This window comes from Anabrus simplex, chromosome 3 (genome assembly GCF_040414725.1).
Source record: "Anabrus simplex isolate iqAnaSimp1 chromosome 3, ASM4041472v1, whole genome shotgun sequence".
In the NCBI taxonomy this organism is placed as follows: domain Eukaryota; kingdom Metazoa; phylum Arthropoda; class Insecta; order Orthoptera; family Tettigoniidae; genus Anabrus; species Anabrus simplex.
The window spans coordinates 356947165-356965178 of NC_090267.1; the positions used below are offsets into that span (position 1 = coordinate 356947165).

At 40.1% G+C, this 18014-nt stretch overlaps 1 protein-coding gene across 1 annotated transcript in view; it reads left to right on the forward strand.

The window, feature by feature from the left end:
* Tmem131 (Transmembrane protein 131) overlaps nucleotides 1-18014 on the forward strand; it is a 504583-nt gene that overhangs the window by 357297 nt on the left and 129272 nt on the right. The gene's annotated exons all lie outside the window — the stretch shown is intronic.

An 18014-nucleotide genomic window follows, 5' to 3' on the forward strand; every position in this document is an offset into this window, starting at 1 on the left:
TTAAATAATTCATCAAATAGCAAGTAGTAATGGTTATTTCAGAAATTATATCAGAATAAAAAGCAAGATTACTAACAAACTTGTCGTCGGCAGTTACTCATTTCCGAATTTACAGATTTCCTGGGTAATAGCTCACTTGTATTCATAGCAGTTTGTGTTTAAATTTCCGGTGACTGTACAGGCCAATTCTTGGGTAGAACATACGTCCACACATCGCACAGCTGAGGGACGGGGGTGATCTTGGCTGGGTGTTTGAGATGGTAATGTTAAATTCTGGTATGTAAGTCCCTGGTGCAGGCTGAACAAGTACCTTGGTTTTTTCGGCATTGATGGTGAGTGGAAATTCTAAGTTCCCATGAAGGGAATTAGATTCTTTTCCACCAATAGAGCATATCAAAAATCAGATCAAAATTAAATGGATGGCTTTTCCGGAGTTTGCTCTATTAACCAGCGTTTCGTCTTAGGTCTGACACTAGACTCTTCAGAGTGGGATGTGTCAGACCCTACCCACTGACGCTGGGGTGTATGCAGGTGAACTTATCAGAAGCTTATTTATGAAGCACAGTCTGATAACTGCATACGGGACGCTGGGGTGTATGCAGGTGAACTTATCAGAAGCTTATTTATGAAGCACAGTCTGATAACTGCATACGGGAGATAAAACTCCACAATGGAATTAATGCCCGCCTAGCAATTCCAAATGGAAATTCTAAGTTCCCATGAAGGGAATTAGATTCTTTTCCACCAATAGAGCATATCAAAAATCAGATCAAAATTAAATGGATGGCTTTTCCGGCGTTTGCTCTATTAACCAGCGTTTCGTCTTAGGTCTGACACTAGACTCTTCAGAGTGGGATGTGTCAAGACCCTACCCACTGACGCTGGGGTGTATGCAGGTGAACTTATCAGAAGCTTATTTATGAAGCACAGTCTGATAACTCATACGGGAGATAAAACTCCACAATGGAATTAATGCCCGCCTAGCAATTCCAAATGGAAATTCTAAGTTCCCATGAAGGGAATTAGATTCTTTTCCACCAATAGAGCATATCAAAAATCAGATCAAAATTAAATGGATGGCTTTTCCGGCGTTTGCTCTATTAACCAGCGTTTTGTCTTAGGTCTGACACTAGACTCTTCAGGCCAACAAGATTTTAATTCATTTTATGGACGACGATGGTGACAATTGTATAGAAAAGGGCTAGGAGTGGGAAGGAAGCGGCCGTGGACTGAATTAAGCCACAGCCCCAGCCCCAGCATTTGCCTCGTGTGAAAATGGGAAACCACGGAAAACGATCTTCAGGGCTGAAAACAGTGGGGCTCAAACCCGCTATCTCCCAAATGCAAGCTCACAGCTGCGTATCCTTAACTGCATGACCAACTCGCTCGGTATTTTAATATATGTAAACAGTTATCTGAATTCCCATAAGACTATTTCACTGGTGATTATATTACATATCAATCCTTCTTTGGTGTTTGTGTTACATATCATAACTTCAAGAAAGATGTTGCAGCAGCTTGATACAATAATACCCAGGTAATATCATTCATCATCATTTCCCCTTATCCAGCTCATGCGGGGTTGGGGTATTTATGGTACTTCTTCATCTTCCTCTTTCCTTCCACCATTCCTCTTCCACGATCTTGTTCCAGTCTAAATTTCGTCTTCTTATGCTGCTCTTCACGGATTCTATCCATCTTATTCTAGGTCTTCCTCTTGCTCTCTTGTCCTTGCACTTTGCCTCCAGCATCTGTCTTGGAATTCTATTCTCCTCCATCCTCTTTACATGTCCAAACCATCTTAGTTTATTCTTTTCAACTCTCTCATTTAGCTTTCCTGTCCCAACTTCCTTCCTAACATCTTCATTTCTCACACCATCTTTCCTTGTCTTTCCTATCATACTTCTTAGGAATTTCATCTCACTGGCTTCAACTCTACTCTCTTGCCTGCTAGTCAAAGTCCAAGTCTCAGCTGCATAAGTCAGTATGGGTACATAATACATTTTGTACATTATCTCTTTACTTTTCCTTGGCACTTCTTTGCTCCAAACAAGTTTTCTTACACTTTGGTAGAATGCATTACTCAGCTGTACCCTCCTGCTAATCTCCAGGTCCACCCTAGCATTTTGCAATAATTCACTTTCTAGGTATTTAAAGCTGTCCACAATTTCCAGACTCCGACTTCACAGTGCCCTTTCCTTGCCTTTCCCCTCTCGACTTCACCATAGTCTTACTTTTCTCTGTACTGATTTTCATGCCATACTTCTCAATTTTTTCGTTCAGTACATCTAGTTGTTGTTGTTGTACTTCTTTGCTGTCCATTCCCCAGGTCACAACATTATCTGCAAATAGCAGTATCTTCATCTCATTATTTCCATAGGCTTCCTTTGTTTCCTTTACAATTTTGTCCACGACCATAATAAACTAAAGAGGTGACAGCACACTCCCCTGCCTTAGTCCAATCTTACTCCTAAACCATTCTATCCAACTGCAGTCAGTACTCTGCTAACACAGTTGTTTTTACATTGCTTGCACCATTTCTAACATTTCTCTTCTGAGTCTCTTTTAACCATGGTTTTCTAAACCTTCTCTTTGGGTACGCTATTATATGCCTATTCTATATCTATGATCTTCCACTCCTGAAGCCATATTGTTCCTTTTGTAACTCTCCTTCAATCTTTCTTCTCATTCTTCTTTCTAATATCCTTTCCAGTATTTTTTAACTACCTGCAATATAGGTGTGATTCCTCTATAGTTACCCACAAACTTTCTTGTCCCCTTTCTTAAACACTGGTATTATTATCCCTTTTTTCCAATCTTCTGGTATACATTTGTGTTTCCACGTACACTTTAGTAGTTGGTACAGCCATTGCATACCAACAGGTCCAGCAGCCGTTATCATATCCACACTGATTTCATCCGTCCCTGTTGTTTTTCCCATCTTCATCTTTTGTACCGCTAACTCCACCTCCTGCATTGTTATATCCTCCTCTGTTGTTGAGTCCTCACACTGTTATTGCTTCTGTCTCCCATGTACAGTTGTTTACATTCAATAGCTTATCAAAATACTCCTTCCATCTTCTCTTTATCTCTTCTGTGTGTGTTAACAGTTTCCCATCTCCCTTTTTCACTAGCTTTATGGTAACTCTTTCTATCATCTTACTTCTTATAAGTCCATACAGCATCCTTTTACTGCCACTTACATCTGCTTCCATTTTTTGTGTAAATTCTTCCCAACTCCTCTTCTTTTCTTCTCCTACCACCTTCTTACATCTCCGTTTACTGTTGAGATACTTCCTTTTGCTTTGTTTGGTTTGATCTCGGTTCCATTCTTGCCAGGCTGTCTTCTTTTCTTTCACCACTATCCTCACTTCCTCATTCCACCATGGTGTCTCCTTTTCCTTCACTCTTGTAGATGTCCTGCCAAAAGCACTCTCTGCTGCACTAACAAATACCCTTTTAAAATTGGCCCACTGCTCTTCTGCATTTTCCACTTCAGTAACTGGGATTTGTTGCTTCAATCTCTCCTGAAAATTGTCCTGTACATTTTTGTGTTTTAATTTCCATACTTTTTTTTTTTGCTTTCTATTATCTCTTTTAGTTTTGCCATTTTTGCCAACCATAATTTTGCCACCTCAATCCTATGGTTCCCATCAAATGCTTCCCCTGGTAAAGCTGTCACATCCATCAACTTCCTGCAATTTGTCCTTTCCACCAAAAAGTAGTCAATTACTGATTTTGTTCTTCTGTCATCCCACCCATATCTCGTAATTTTCCTGCTGTTCTTCTTTAGAAACCATGTATTCCCCACTATAAGTCCATTCCTTTCACAGAAGTCTATTACTCCCTCTCTTTCGTGATTCTTTTTTTCCGTATCCATATGGTCCAATGACTTCTTCCTTTCCTTGTCTGTCATTTCCAACCTGTGCATTCAAATCTCCCTTAATAACCACTTCCACACCTGAAATTTCTCTTTCTAATTTCTCCAAGAATCCTTCAATATCTTCTTCCCTGTTTCCCATCTGTGGTGCATACACTTGTATGAAGTCCATCACTTCATTCTTCATCTTTAGTCTAATCTTCATTATTCTGTCACTCACACATTCTACTACTTCAACATACTCCTCCAGTTGCTTCAAAATGATTATTCCCACTCCGTTTATTACCTCTTGGCCACCACTCCAGTATAATGTATATCCTTTCCTCAATTTCTTCCTTCCGTTACCTTTCCATCTCACTTCACTGGGCCCCATCATTTCCACCCTCTCCTTCTCCATGAAATCTACTACTTCCTCCGCCTTTCCTATCAGGGTCATAAGATTTACTATTGCTATCGTAATGTTGGTTACTGGTCGCCCATTTCTCACAGTTTCCTCGGTACCCTGAGAACAGCACGTCGCTTTAAGCAGGGGTAGCCTTAGCCTTTTCTGAGGTTGATTTTTTAGTACCATACCATATTATAGGCTATTATTACGATGGGGTCACCACTCCCAAAGGCATTTTATACCTACTGCCAGGTGTTATTTTAGGCTCCTCCACTGGAGTGCAGACACCTTCTGTAGCTGCTTCTCTGGAGTACAGGCGCTACAAGTTTCCCTCTTCCGCCACTGATGCCGTACCAAAGTCCTCCTCCTCCGGCACTGATGCCGTTCGAGTCTTCATCCATACCCTGGGCTTGGGCCCTCCATATTCGTGACCCCTGGAGAGAAGGTGTCCCAGTATTTTAAAGCGCACAGGAACTGGGCTGCCTGTTGGTCCGCGTGTTATATTGGGTATTTCAACCATCCCTACTGAATTGTAGGGTCCCCCTATCCGCCACCCGGGGATGTGCCCTCTAGGGGTTAGCAGGCTCGCCCGTGGGACCCAGGTAATAATAGGACTACTGTATAATTTTTATGCTAATTTTAAATGTATAATGTCAAGTGTTGATCCTTTGTAAGTTGTTTTGGGTCTTTGTTGTATGAATGTTTTAATATTTTGATTGCTGATGAAGAGAATGGGTCAATTTCTCTAAACATGTACGATTGATTAAAGTAGCATTGTTTTTGTGTGTGTATGAGGGCAGATCAGATATAAACAAGAATTATTTTTTTTTAATTTATTGCATTAACCAAAAATATACACATATGGAGATCACTTTTCTACATAGTGGCCTGCTTTCGATACAAATTTTCTCCATCGGATTTGTAAGTTTTTGATGCCACCGAGATAGAAAGAAGAGCAAGGTGTGCGGAGCCAGTTGCGCATGAACTCTTCTAAACTTGCATCATCATCAAACCACTGTCTTCCTAGGTCTTGTTTGAGTGATCCAAACAAATGGTAGTCACAGGGCGATAAATCTGGACTGTATGGAGGATGTTCTAGATGTGTCTAGTGAATTTCCTCTAGTTTTTCCTGCATTAAAGTGGCAGTATGCGGCCTTACATTTTCATGGAGAAGAATGACATTTCGGATCAGTTGCTGGTGTCGCTTTTTGCGATACACAGCTTTTGCTTCATCTGAAATGGGATAGAAATAGGCCACATTAATTGCCCTTGGTTCGTGAAGTTAATCTACCAGTAAAATGCCCATGGAGTCCCAGAAAACTGTTGCAAGCACCCTTCCAGCAGATGGGCGTGTTTTGGCCTTGCTTTGTCTCTTCGCCGCCACTCCATGCTTGCTCGCTTTGACTCTTGGGTGTAATGATGCACCCAAGTTTTATCACAAGTCACAATACGACACAAGAAATTCTTTCCTTCCTCCTCGTAGAGATGCAGGAGTCTCTGACAAACTTCCTGATGCTATGTTTTTTGTTCCTGGTTGAGGAGACAAGGAACCCACATGGCAGACAATTTTCTGAAATGAAGTTCATCTCGGATGATGGTTTGAACACTTCTGTAACTTATTCCCATGGCTAAAACAATTTGCTAAATTTGTATTCACCGATCTTCACCAATAATATCTCAAATGGTAACAATGCTGTCTGAATGGATGCTTGTCTGTGGTCTCCTTTCATGAGGTTCATTTTCCACAGCTTCTCTTCTTGACACAAATTTTTTGGCCTACTCATACACTTGAGTCTGTAAAAATGTTTCTTCTTCAAACTGTGTGCGGAGCTGTCTCAACATTTTGGAAGGTTTGGTGCCCTCTTTTGCGAGAAATTTGATAATGATGCATTGCGCAACAGACGTGTGCACCTCTTGCTCTCTCATGGCGTACTGAAGCAGCCCAGCTCTCCACGGTCGTTCGCGCGTGCAAACCCTTCTCCAGACACCCTCACCAACATCCTGGCAAAGCACCTCCTTGAAAGTATTGCTAACAGCAGCAGTACATTCAAATTCCCATTAATATTTGATCCACCTTCATAATAAAGTATTGACATGATGGACCCAGTAAGAACTTTTTGAGTTATATACAGTTGAACCTGACTTATGCGTATATCAAGGGGAAGAGAATAAACTACTTGTAACTCAGAATTACTTAGAAATCAGACTTACGCAATACATCACATATTTACCGAAAAACCGATGGAATAGACCTACATGTGTAAATCCTTGCAAATAATAAATACATTAAGGCAGAAAATATTATTTTGAACTTGGCCCAGCCTTAAAGAAATCAGATAGTTTGGCTTGTTTCACTTTTTCTGCATTAAGAGTATAAACCTCCTTTAAAAGACTTAGTCATGAATTCAAAGCATTTTCACTACAATTTTTCGCACTGATGTAACGCCTACACACTTCGATTACACTTAACACTTCACTCAGTTCAGGTGTCAAGATTGAAGTCGTTATCTCCATCTCCAATGTCACTATCGCTTGTAGCTGGTCCATCACCGCCGCATTGTTGGCATACATCAGCAGTGATCTCTTCATCCGGTAGTTCTCCACATACAGCCAGATTGTCATCGAAATGCACAAAAGTATCGAATTCTACAGCCTCCGGTAGCGTTAGTTCATTGCCAGACAAAACGTCGTCCCCATAATCATCATTAGAGCCAGCCTCTTCTAGTAAGAAACCAGCTTTGCGGAAACAGTTGCTGATTGTGGAGGATGACACCTGCTTCCAGGCAGCCGAAATAAAGTCCATGGCTTGTAGCAAATTAATGGAGAGAGGTTCATTTCCTGCATTACTCAGTGTTATTGAATGTTGAACCAGCATTTTTCTATAATGCACTTTGAAATTTGCAGTGATGCCCAAATGAAATGAAATGGCGTATGGCTTTTAGTGCCGGAAGTGTCCAAGGACATGTTCGGCTCGCCAGATGCAGCTCTTTCGATTTGACTCCCGTAGGCGACCTGCGTGTCGTGATGAGGATGAAATGGTGATGGAGACGACACATACAACCAGCCCCCGTGCCGACGAAATTAACCAATTATGATTAAAATTCCCGACCCTGGCTGGAATCGAACCCGCGACCCCTGTGACCAAAGGCGAGCACGCTAACCATTTAGCCATGGAGCCGGACAATGATGCCCAAATCAAGTTGTTGTAGAACACTGGTACGGTTAGGAGGGAAAATTCCATTCGGACATTCTCCAGAACGATTTGAGGTGGATGTGCTGCACAACGATACATAAGAAGAAAGATCTTCTTCACTTTCTTTTTTCATTTTAATGCCCAGTGTTTTCAACCACTGTTCCATTGGATTCATATTCCTTAGGTTTTGTTTTCACACCCTTAAAACACCTCGGATTCTTCGATTTTCCTATCACAAGTGGAGGAAGTTTGTTAGATCCATCTGGATTGGTGGCGAGAAGTACTGTTACACAAATTTTACTTTTCTTCCCTCCATGGCATGAGTCGCCTTTTTTAGTTAATGTTTTATTAGAAGGAGATTGTAGAATAGGCCGGTCTCATCACAACTGTAGATGTTTGGAGGCTGATAATCGTTTACGATACCCGGCAGAACCATTTCTTTCCAGTGTTGCACGTGACGTCGTCCACAGCTTTTTAAATCACTGCAAATTGTCCTCCCTGTGATTCCATGACGATTTTTAAATCCTTGCAACCATCCTGATGAAGCCTTGAAAGCAGCAGTGATAATCATTTTAGCTAAATCTATCGCCTTTGCCTTCGGCATGTCTCCACTAATTGGTAGAGCTGCAGCCCGCTTTTGCTGGAACCATGTGAAAAGTACTTTCTCCAAATCTACGTACCTTCCATCTTGCTGACGGCTGCGCTTGCTGATTTTGAACCTAGTTTTAAGAACTCATCCAAAATAGCGTTTCCTTTACTGGTGACTTTTTGTTTTGTGTGGATTAGCGTCCACTTCTCGTATAACTTTTCCTTTTTCTGTTCTCCATGGCTAATCAAAAGCAACTGAACGACACATCTAGTTCAATAGTAAACACCAGATACCAGCATCGTGGATATTTTACTTCTCCGTTGTTCCCAGGAAAGAAATTCTCATATTCAAACAAATTTACTGTATTTTCTTTTGTTTCCGCACCGAAACCCCCCACTTTGCTTATAATGTATCTTAATCTTTGGCGGCGTGTCAAAAATGACGAAGGTGTATCAAAAACGACGAAGGTAGAGGAGAAGCGAAGTGGACTCGCCTTTGTTAAGCCGCCAGTAAGTAAGGGTCAACAATGTCACTCGGCGAAACTCTGTGTTCTGTTTCAGCACCAAAACCTAATCGCTCTAATTCCGCCTACGCCAACAAAGACGAAACTTCGTAAATACAGTAGTTTCTTTTTTAAAAGCACATTCTCATTACAATTACGCAAAACTCAGTTATATTTCACTGGCACTTAATACGTATAACAGCGAATTACGTATAAACGGATTACGTATAAATAAGGTTTAATTAACACGCTTTTAAATTACATTTTGCCGGGACCTAAAGGAAATTACGTACAAATACGAATTACGTAGAACAGAGTTACGTATAAAGCAGGTTCAATTGTAGTTGTCATAGTCAATACAGACCATATTGAACCGAGAATGGGCAAATTAGCTACTGTATAATCCTGAATACCATCCGCACTTTCTTCCCCAAAATATTGGTTCTAAATCTTGGGTGTGGGTCGTATTTAAGCCATTCATTCTCGTAAATATTTACTACGCTTACATGGAGTATTGAAATAAATTTGAATACGGTTACCATACTCAATATACCACATGTAAATGGGCATTCAGGTCTTATTGTGTTTTAGTTGCGTTCTAGAAAACAAGATTGATATTTTCTCAATACGGTTACAATGGCATGTAAACGCGAAATGTAAGGTAATGAAATACGATAAATCAAAGTATATGGGTAAATAAGCGGTAAATATGAAAGCCACTGCTGTGGATGCTCGATCGTCATTTGTTTCACAAGTGTTGCTGCGATGCTGGGTGTGCGAATAGCTGATCGCGCGGGATATCTTACTTTGCGAGAGTCGAGACTGTTGGTTACTGAAGTCTACCTCGCTCACATTCGAGTTCCGTATTGAACCCTTTGGTCCACTCTGAAGGATACCTACCTTCCTTACCTATCAGCAAAATTTCATGAGATCTGTCTCTTGGGTCGTTTCAGGTACTTCGTCACTTGCTGAGGTAAAGGTAGGCTTCAGTAATCCTAATCTATCTACTCATATGAAAGGTCTATTCATAAAATATTTGTATTTTATTTTTGAAAAATTTTCTGAAGAAAATTTTAATTTGTAATCCAGGTATAATTCGGACTCTGTCTTGTCCACTTCACCACAATCATTTTTACACAGAGGGGCCGAACGCTGGTTTGAGCCTTTGACTTAACTGCCTAATGGGCATCCTTACTAGAAACCATTCTCTCTATTATTAAATAAAGAAAGGAAAGTCTGGAAATCCTTAAATTCGGTCTCCATGTGAGACCATCATAATGATTCTTGGTGGTCCAGCCCTCATAACACAAACTCTGGACTCTGGGTATAATTAAGGCAGTCCAATCGGTGTGTGCCACACAGTGGTTATAAAGCATGGGCCCTTAATTGAATCGATGTGACGTGCGACTATGTCATGGACGGACCTCTAAACTTCTAAGTTACTTTAAAGTCATTGTGGATGATGACTGCAAGGAAAATGATGCTACAGTGGCATATGGCCCTAATCCAAGTCCCGGAGGTTGATGACCCCATGACCATCCAAGTTTCTAAGCTGAAGGCTAAACACAATTAAGTTACATCAGTTGATGACCAAAGTTTCCACTTTGCTAACCCCAGCACATTTACTGCTCAATCAATCAAAGTCAAATAATGCAATAACAACAACGCTCGCAATACTTTGTGGCAGTAAAATCCATTACCTTCGGATATGTTTCCTTAATCGTTACGTTAACATTTAAATATTCCCAGAAAAAAAACTAAGATTTCCAGAATGCATCTCCAAGTTATTTGCTTGCTTTAAAGTTATTTCACAAATACGGTTCCACTGAATTTAATAGTTAAATAAATTAAAATGGTTTAATGAAATCTTAATGAACAACAAATTGTATCTCCACAGACGAATGGTTTCTTTCACAAGTCCCTACTCAATGTTTGACGCAGTTATATTCAGTTTATGTTTAATGTTTATCATCTATCGTTATTTTGCAGCTGGAAAAATATTACATCATTCATTTTCAGTATTATATCTTGTTTCATGACATCACACTTCAAATCTAATCTAACCCTAGCCATTATTAATACTTGGATAACCCTAATAATTACGTACAAACCAACAGTAACTCGCCGTATAATGTAAGGCGATTACGATGTCATATCTTGTCATGACATTTCATAAAGCTTGTGCAAACTCACAAACAAACAATCATCACTACCACCACTGTGTATTTTGGACAACCCTGAAATTGGCTACCCTCGCTCATTATACTCTAACTTTAGGGTTTCAGACTTACATTACAATCTCAATTAAACAAATTCACAGTATCTAATAACCTACACGTTATTCCCGGATGAAAATTTCAACTAGATCCCGCAGTTAGTGATCTCCGCTGCCAAGAAAGCAATTGCATTTCAATGCATAACACTCTACACATTTCCATTGTACAAAACTGTCCCCTATCGATCAGCTGGCGGTATTGAAACACAGGACCCTCCTCTGTCTGTCAGTTTCAACATGAAACACATGTCATCATCATACATGACTGGCTTCAAAGAATGAACCCCTTTGACTTCACAAAATAGAACCAAATACGATATTCTGACCAAACAAACATGCACATTGATTTACTTTTAAATGTCCCACAATAATTGTACACGTCGCAAATTAATACTGGCGTGGATTCTCGTACTCTACTTTCCTTCCCAAACATTATAAAATTTTCCTCAGGCTCCCACAAAGTCCCGGCATCATCTACAGGCTTCCAATCACCTGATTCACAAATCCTATCTCAACTTACACGACCAATCTAACCTCTATTCTCAAACTTGACGACTCTCACTGACAAAAGAATTGGAATTAAAAACATTCTTACTAGAATCCACGACGCCTAATAATGCACAATACTTTCATAATGAACAACTTTGCATAAAATGATCTCGTATTTTAAAACTGGATTTTCACCAAAATGACTGACAAATTTACTGTTATTATTGTCACTCAGACACGGTTTAAATGGACGTAGAATACGTTACACTTTGTGACAAATTCACCGATCTGCATTACTCAACACTATGTACAGCGCTTGCATCCGATTGAAAATAGGTAACCACGGATCCCTTTTGCACCAATTCCATCAAAGTTCCAACTGAAAATTTTACGTCGAATAAACATCTTAATTTGACATCACAAAATATAGGCAATAAACACACGGAAATGACGATCTACTTTGGACGTGATATCACTTCAAAACCCTCATTAATATCTTTTTACAACATTTCACGGCATTCGCAATACTTCAAAAATTTATCCAAGCAGAAAATAAAACCAATTACCTTTCGTTACATTTCTGACATTTACGAAAAAACATATGGGTGACCAACTGCGCCATAAATACCCACTTTAAATACGTATAAGTTTGACATCATGAAACAAATAGTAGGCTGTAAGATGGCATGTCACCTACCTTAGGTCACGTCAGCGTTCATCTTTGGGGCTCACCGGCGACCCTCTGTCATTTATTTAGCCATTTTTACATTTTGGCTGTACATGGCATTTTTATTCCTATTTCCTGTAAATAAAGCATAAAAAAATATGCCCTTTACTTGTCGTTTTGTTGATCGCACTCGACTGATAGTATTTATTACCCGCACACGAATTACTTTCTTTACCACACAAAAATTTATAAATACTTCTTCGGTATCTTGACCGTCCTTTTTACACAATTTCTTCTGCTCAAAGAAAAACTATCTCCACATGGAGTCAAGATCCCAGCCACATCGGCTAAAATATGTTAGTTGAATTTAATCTACTTGTCGATCGATTTATAGAACAGTTCAACCCTCTGTCTCCAGCCTCAACGATGCAAATTCAGGGGTTTCAACATGGCGTCCCTTCTATATTTATAGACATTACCCCCTCTCTCCAGGCATTTTCCCTTTGCCGCCAAGAAAATTTGCGTAACTTTTTTCAACTTAAATGAACTGTATTTAAAAGAGTTTTTGATGTAACCACATATTTGCTACATTGCTAGCGGTAATGTTCCTGAACATTTTAATTTTTATTAAATTAACTGGTTAAATGACCTCATTTGATAGGCACTACTTTTTGTCGACTTAGCGTGGGTAAGCTAGACATGCACGTCCATCTGAAATAATCCCCAGAAATGGCTTAGCAGTCTCAAATCCGTCTTACTAAAGACCAATTGTCTTATAGATAAATACAGGACCCTCATTATATTGCATTCACCACTAATTCTTTCATTTAATTATATTTATTCAACATAAACTTTCTTCTGTATCTTTCCACATTCAACACGTGCGGATGACGTCACATCTCAGAGCGTGGGACGGAAAGTAGCTACCTCCTTGCCACGTGTCACTCCCGTGATATATATATATATATATATATATATATAAAATTTCAAGCTTCCTATTACAATTGACATGGGGCCTCCTGTAATAATTTTCATATTTAAAATTCTTAGAGCACAAAGGTCATGGGTTCAGTATCTGTCCCGTGAAAGTGCTGTCTCAATAGTAAGCGATGGATTCAAAACTGCATCTTCGGTCATTTACTGTGAATGAGAAACTTAAAGTTGTAAGCGAAGCTGAAATATATGGAAATCGTACCGTTGGCAGAAAGTACGATATTGATGAATCGTGTATTCGTGATTAGCAGCAGAAGAAGGAAAAACTTATAAAAAGTAATGACGATCGCAGAGTGTTCTGCAGGCGGAGTGCAGTGTTTCCTGAAATAGAAGAACAACTCCAGAAATTTGTGATAAAAGAAGTGATTTAGTGTCCAAAAGCTTTAAGAAATGTGGAATTTCAAATTCAGTGGACGGTATTGAGGACGACTATTTATGGAAAAATGCCAGCGACGAAAGTTCCTATAGTGAAACTTCAGATGACAGCGGTGAATTGTGAATGATCTGAGTATTTTATTTTATTTATGATTTTTGTGATGATTTTATTAATTGTAAGCTGTTTGAATTTATATTTGTGGTATATTTGAAGAAAATTAAATAGGTATGCAAGTTATTTTTTAAATTTTTTTTCTGTATTTTGCCATCTCAAATTTAGGGTGCGGGTCTTATTTAGTGGCGGGTGGTATTCAGGATTATACGGTAATTCTGTAAAGCAAATTGTAAAAAAATCTGTTGTTGGTTGATCTTCTTTCATGGCTGTCCTAAGCATTAAGTCACACAGCACATGTAGTTGTCTTCCAAAGGCCATTTTGACAGGTGTCATGCCTGTCGTCTCATGAGTGGATGCACGGTAAACTCTCTGCTGCACCGACACTACCTTCCTCAGATACTCCTCGATGGTCTTCATGAATCACTGTACTATTCCATATGACTCTGAAAGGTGTCACTCAGGTCTTGTGTATAGTGAAACTTCCTTCATCAACGTTAACTTGAAGTTCCTGCCTTAGTCGCTATGCAGCTCCATCGGAACAGCAGAGCAACAGGAGAAGTTCTTCAAGCAGTGCTGATGCTTCCTGATTGAGAATGGCATTGACCTCAGGTCACTTGGTGAAATAGTCCATGACTAGAAGTAGATAGTGATTTCCAGCATCCTGTTTGGAAAACGGTCCTGCACTGTTGATGGCTATCCTTTGAAGGGAATTCCAGCATTGTACTGCCGCATCTGGCCCCCACTGTGGATACGAGGGCCTCAGCTAGGTGCACAGACCTCACATATTTGGCACCAACTTTCATCCTCAGCTGCACACGGTAGTAGCGTTGCTGGAGTTGACCCCTGTCTCTGTGCCTCTGTGTAACTCAGCCAGAACTTCCATGCTTTTGTCCTTGGGAATTACTAACAGGGCATCCTTCTTCTTGTTGTCGGTCGACTCCCAGGTGCGCGTTAACAGACTGTTGTGACCTCCAGAGACTTCCACTGAGCCCAGCATGCCTTGTATGTCGGGCTATGCTTGGCGATGCCCTTCCATGCTTGTCGCTGTCCTGACTCAATTTCCTGTGGGATTTGTCCAATGTCGTCATCTGAAAGCTGCTCCCTCCTTAGGGACATGCAATCCCAGCCCTCTGCTGTCACAGCTCTCACAGTTTGGACATCCACTGTGTCAGGCTGCCTCTCAACATTCTGACAGTGGGTGTAGTTCTCAGCGCATGGTCTCTTGGGCAGAGTGCCTGTGTTGCTGTGTTTCAGTTGGTCCTACAACATCGCATTGAATGTTTGTTCTAACATGCAGCTTTGTACTGATACAAGCATCCTGGCCAGGTTAGAGCCAGTGTTTGGTAGCTGTCAGTCTGGATTCTAATACTAATTTTCTGCATGGTAGACTGCCTCATGCCAGCAGTCCTTCCTCAAGTGGCTGCATTCACCACATTTCCAGCACATGATCCCTCTGATGCCTTGCTGTCATGGTAGCAACAAGCATCCCTCTGTTGGTGACAAGTAGACCTCCAGGTTCGCTTCTCCCCTAACAGTTCATACCTATAGCCTACGGTCTTTTCTGAGATTGCTGCACTCACGCCATTGCCAGCAGTTGATTCCTCTGGTGTCTTAGTATCCTAGCAGCAGCAAGGGTTGCTCCAGTTCTGACAAGCGGATGTCCAGGTATTCTTCACCCCTGATGGATTGAACCCTCGCTGATGATGTTGCAGTGGCTTTCATCTTTACCACTTCAATCCTCAGGGTGTTCTTAAGGTAATGCTCCCCACTGAGCATTAGGCGTTGGTGGATCTTGATGTCGCATAGCCAGCTGACGAAGGTATAGGCAGTCTCTGGCTGTGTATGTTCTGTAGGCAAGCCCCTAATGCTTTCTGGGCCAGCTGTTCTACTTTTACGTTGAATTCTTGCAATAGTTCGTCCTCTTCTTCAGTTGGAATTGGTAGGTAGCTGCCAACTGGTGGTCACCATAGTGTCCCTTGAGCACCCTCCGTGATCTCTTTGTACATGGTACCCAGCCAGATGCTGTGCAACTCTTTCATCATTTGACCATGCTGCCAGGCATTGAGTTGTGCGGCTCTTTCCTCTGGCATCCATCATTATCGTTGGCCACAATGTTGGATCCAGAATGTTGTCTGAGGTGTGCTCCTATCAAGCTGCAAGGGTTTCAGTTTTGCTGGGTAGACCTTGGTGTGGCTTCTAGGGCCATAATCCTTTCTTCTAGATCAGTCATCTTTTGGTTGTAGTCTTGAACTCTAGTCACAGTCTGCAGTATGTATAGAAATGTTCATCAGCCATTTCACTCGTCTTTTGCCTCAAGTCTCAAACGCTGGATTCAATTGCCTTCAACTGTTTTTCAACTCTTTCTGTTCTTTTGCCTAAAGTCTCAAACATTGGACTCTTCCGTCTGAGGTATTGCCTTGAACTGTTTTTCTATCATTTCACTTAAATCCTGCATATTGTTAATCTTACTTCAAAAGTATGCATCTCCTGCACTATTTTGTTGCAGGATTAAACAAGTGTGTGTATTTTTCAACCAATTTTCAAAAATGACAAACTACTTAATACTTCAAAATTTTATATAATATGAACATGGAGTACTGTTTCAGTGCATTAGGCTCATCTTTCTCATACCTAGCACTGACAAGGAACCTTGAAGTCTCATTCAGTATGGTATGTATCAAAACATGGGACAGGATGTATCGCAGGCTTTTCTGGACAACTCTTACAGTGGATTATCACTCAGTATATCAGTAATAATATCATTTTCACTTTCATTAATATTAATGGACATTTCCCAGTCAGAAAATGCCACTAAAAGCCGATATGTGATTTTCATCTTTAATGATGTCATTGCACACAGCCATGTTTGTTTACCATCTGTCAAGACAGAGAGTATACATTTCCTCTGTTCATGGAAGAACACTATTCTCTGTACATACTCTTGTGATTCTTTGACCTCTCCTGGCTTCTAAATATACTCAACAGATGGCAGAACATTCCTAATAACTAGAGGGGTTAATTTTTGTTAATTAGCGATAAAATGAAAAATCCTATTTAGAGGTTAGGATGGTATTATTTTCATGTATTTACAGTTTCTTGTTGTCCAGGAGTGAATTTAAATCACAAAATAATGCAAATTCTATGAATAACACCACAAACACTACAATCTGCAAAATAAAAACATTTTTATAAATATTTTTCTGCACCACTCCAAACATTCGTGTCTACAAGCTGATATTCAAATTGCTTGGTGTAAATTCGAGAACGATCTATTGTATCATTTATCAAGGAGCAATCAATACTACGATATATTGTCGACAGTCTCATTACACAGCGACTGTCTTGGATCGTAGCGATGTGGCCGGTGGTAAACAGCTATTATCTTGTGGCATGAATCATTTGGCCAACTACCTCAAAATAGTTACATGATTGTTTTTCAAATTAATAATTACGTATAATATGTAGTAAAGAATTCTTTATACCGTAAGTTAGTATAAAGTATGCAAATTGTGCATTATCATCGAAGCTGGTGTGTTCTTTGCGTGAGTCAGTTGACGATCATGTTTTTGTCATGGTAGTTTTGAACTTAGCATTAAACAAAGATGAGATGTGATGTAATTTAAATATTATGAAAGGAATTCAGAAATAAATTTTGCATGTGGTTATGACTTTATACTGGCGTGACTATCATCACACCGTGTGATAAGTGTATGGTATCTACTGGACATCGCAAAATTGAGTTTTAAAATGGCAAAGGTAGCAGTTTCTGGCACTGACAGACTTAAGGAATATAAGAATTATTTATTTATCTTATGATGAAAGGAGGAATATCAGCTATTTACAAAATATGTACAAAAATATACATATACACACACTCTCAAGTTCATAAAAATATTCACAATACTATGTCCAGATGGTTAATCCACTCAACGACTTCTTGTGTTAGGTTGTGGAGATCTTTCATTGAGCCTCTGAATGCTCTGAGGGGACATTCGAGCACTAAATGATCCATGGTTTTCTGTTCTTCATTGCAGTCGCAATGATGAGAGGACTTCCATCCCCACTTGTTCAATATTGCTCCGCATCTTCCTGGCCAGGCCTTATCCTATTCAGTGCACACCAGTGTCGTCGAGGTGAATGAAAGCCTGCGGGCTGCTCCCAAGGAGTTTTAATTGAGTAATGATGTGTCAGGGAGTTTTGGCTCTGCCACTGATCGTTCCATACATCTAGTATTTTGAAGTGATTGTCCTGCAGATTGATTGCTGTTCACCACGATGGTTGTCTGGACTTTAATTGCTGCGGTAATAATACTGGACAATCTGAATGTATTGGTAACAGTGGGTTGTTTTCAATTTTTTTCCATGTGTTCAGTAATGACTGAGATGATGTTAGGGGTGGGAGTGGAATGTTACTTAGAACCGATAGCCAGTGCGTTTTAGTAGATCGAATTCATCCTGTGATGAGGCGCATTGCTTGATTGAGCTGCATGTCAATTATTTTAGTATAGCACTGTTCAGCCATGTAGAACAGCAGTATTCTGCAACTGAGTAC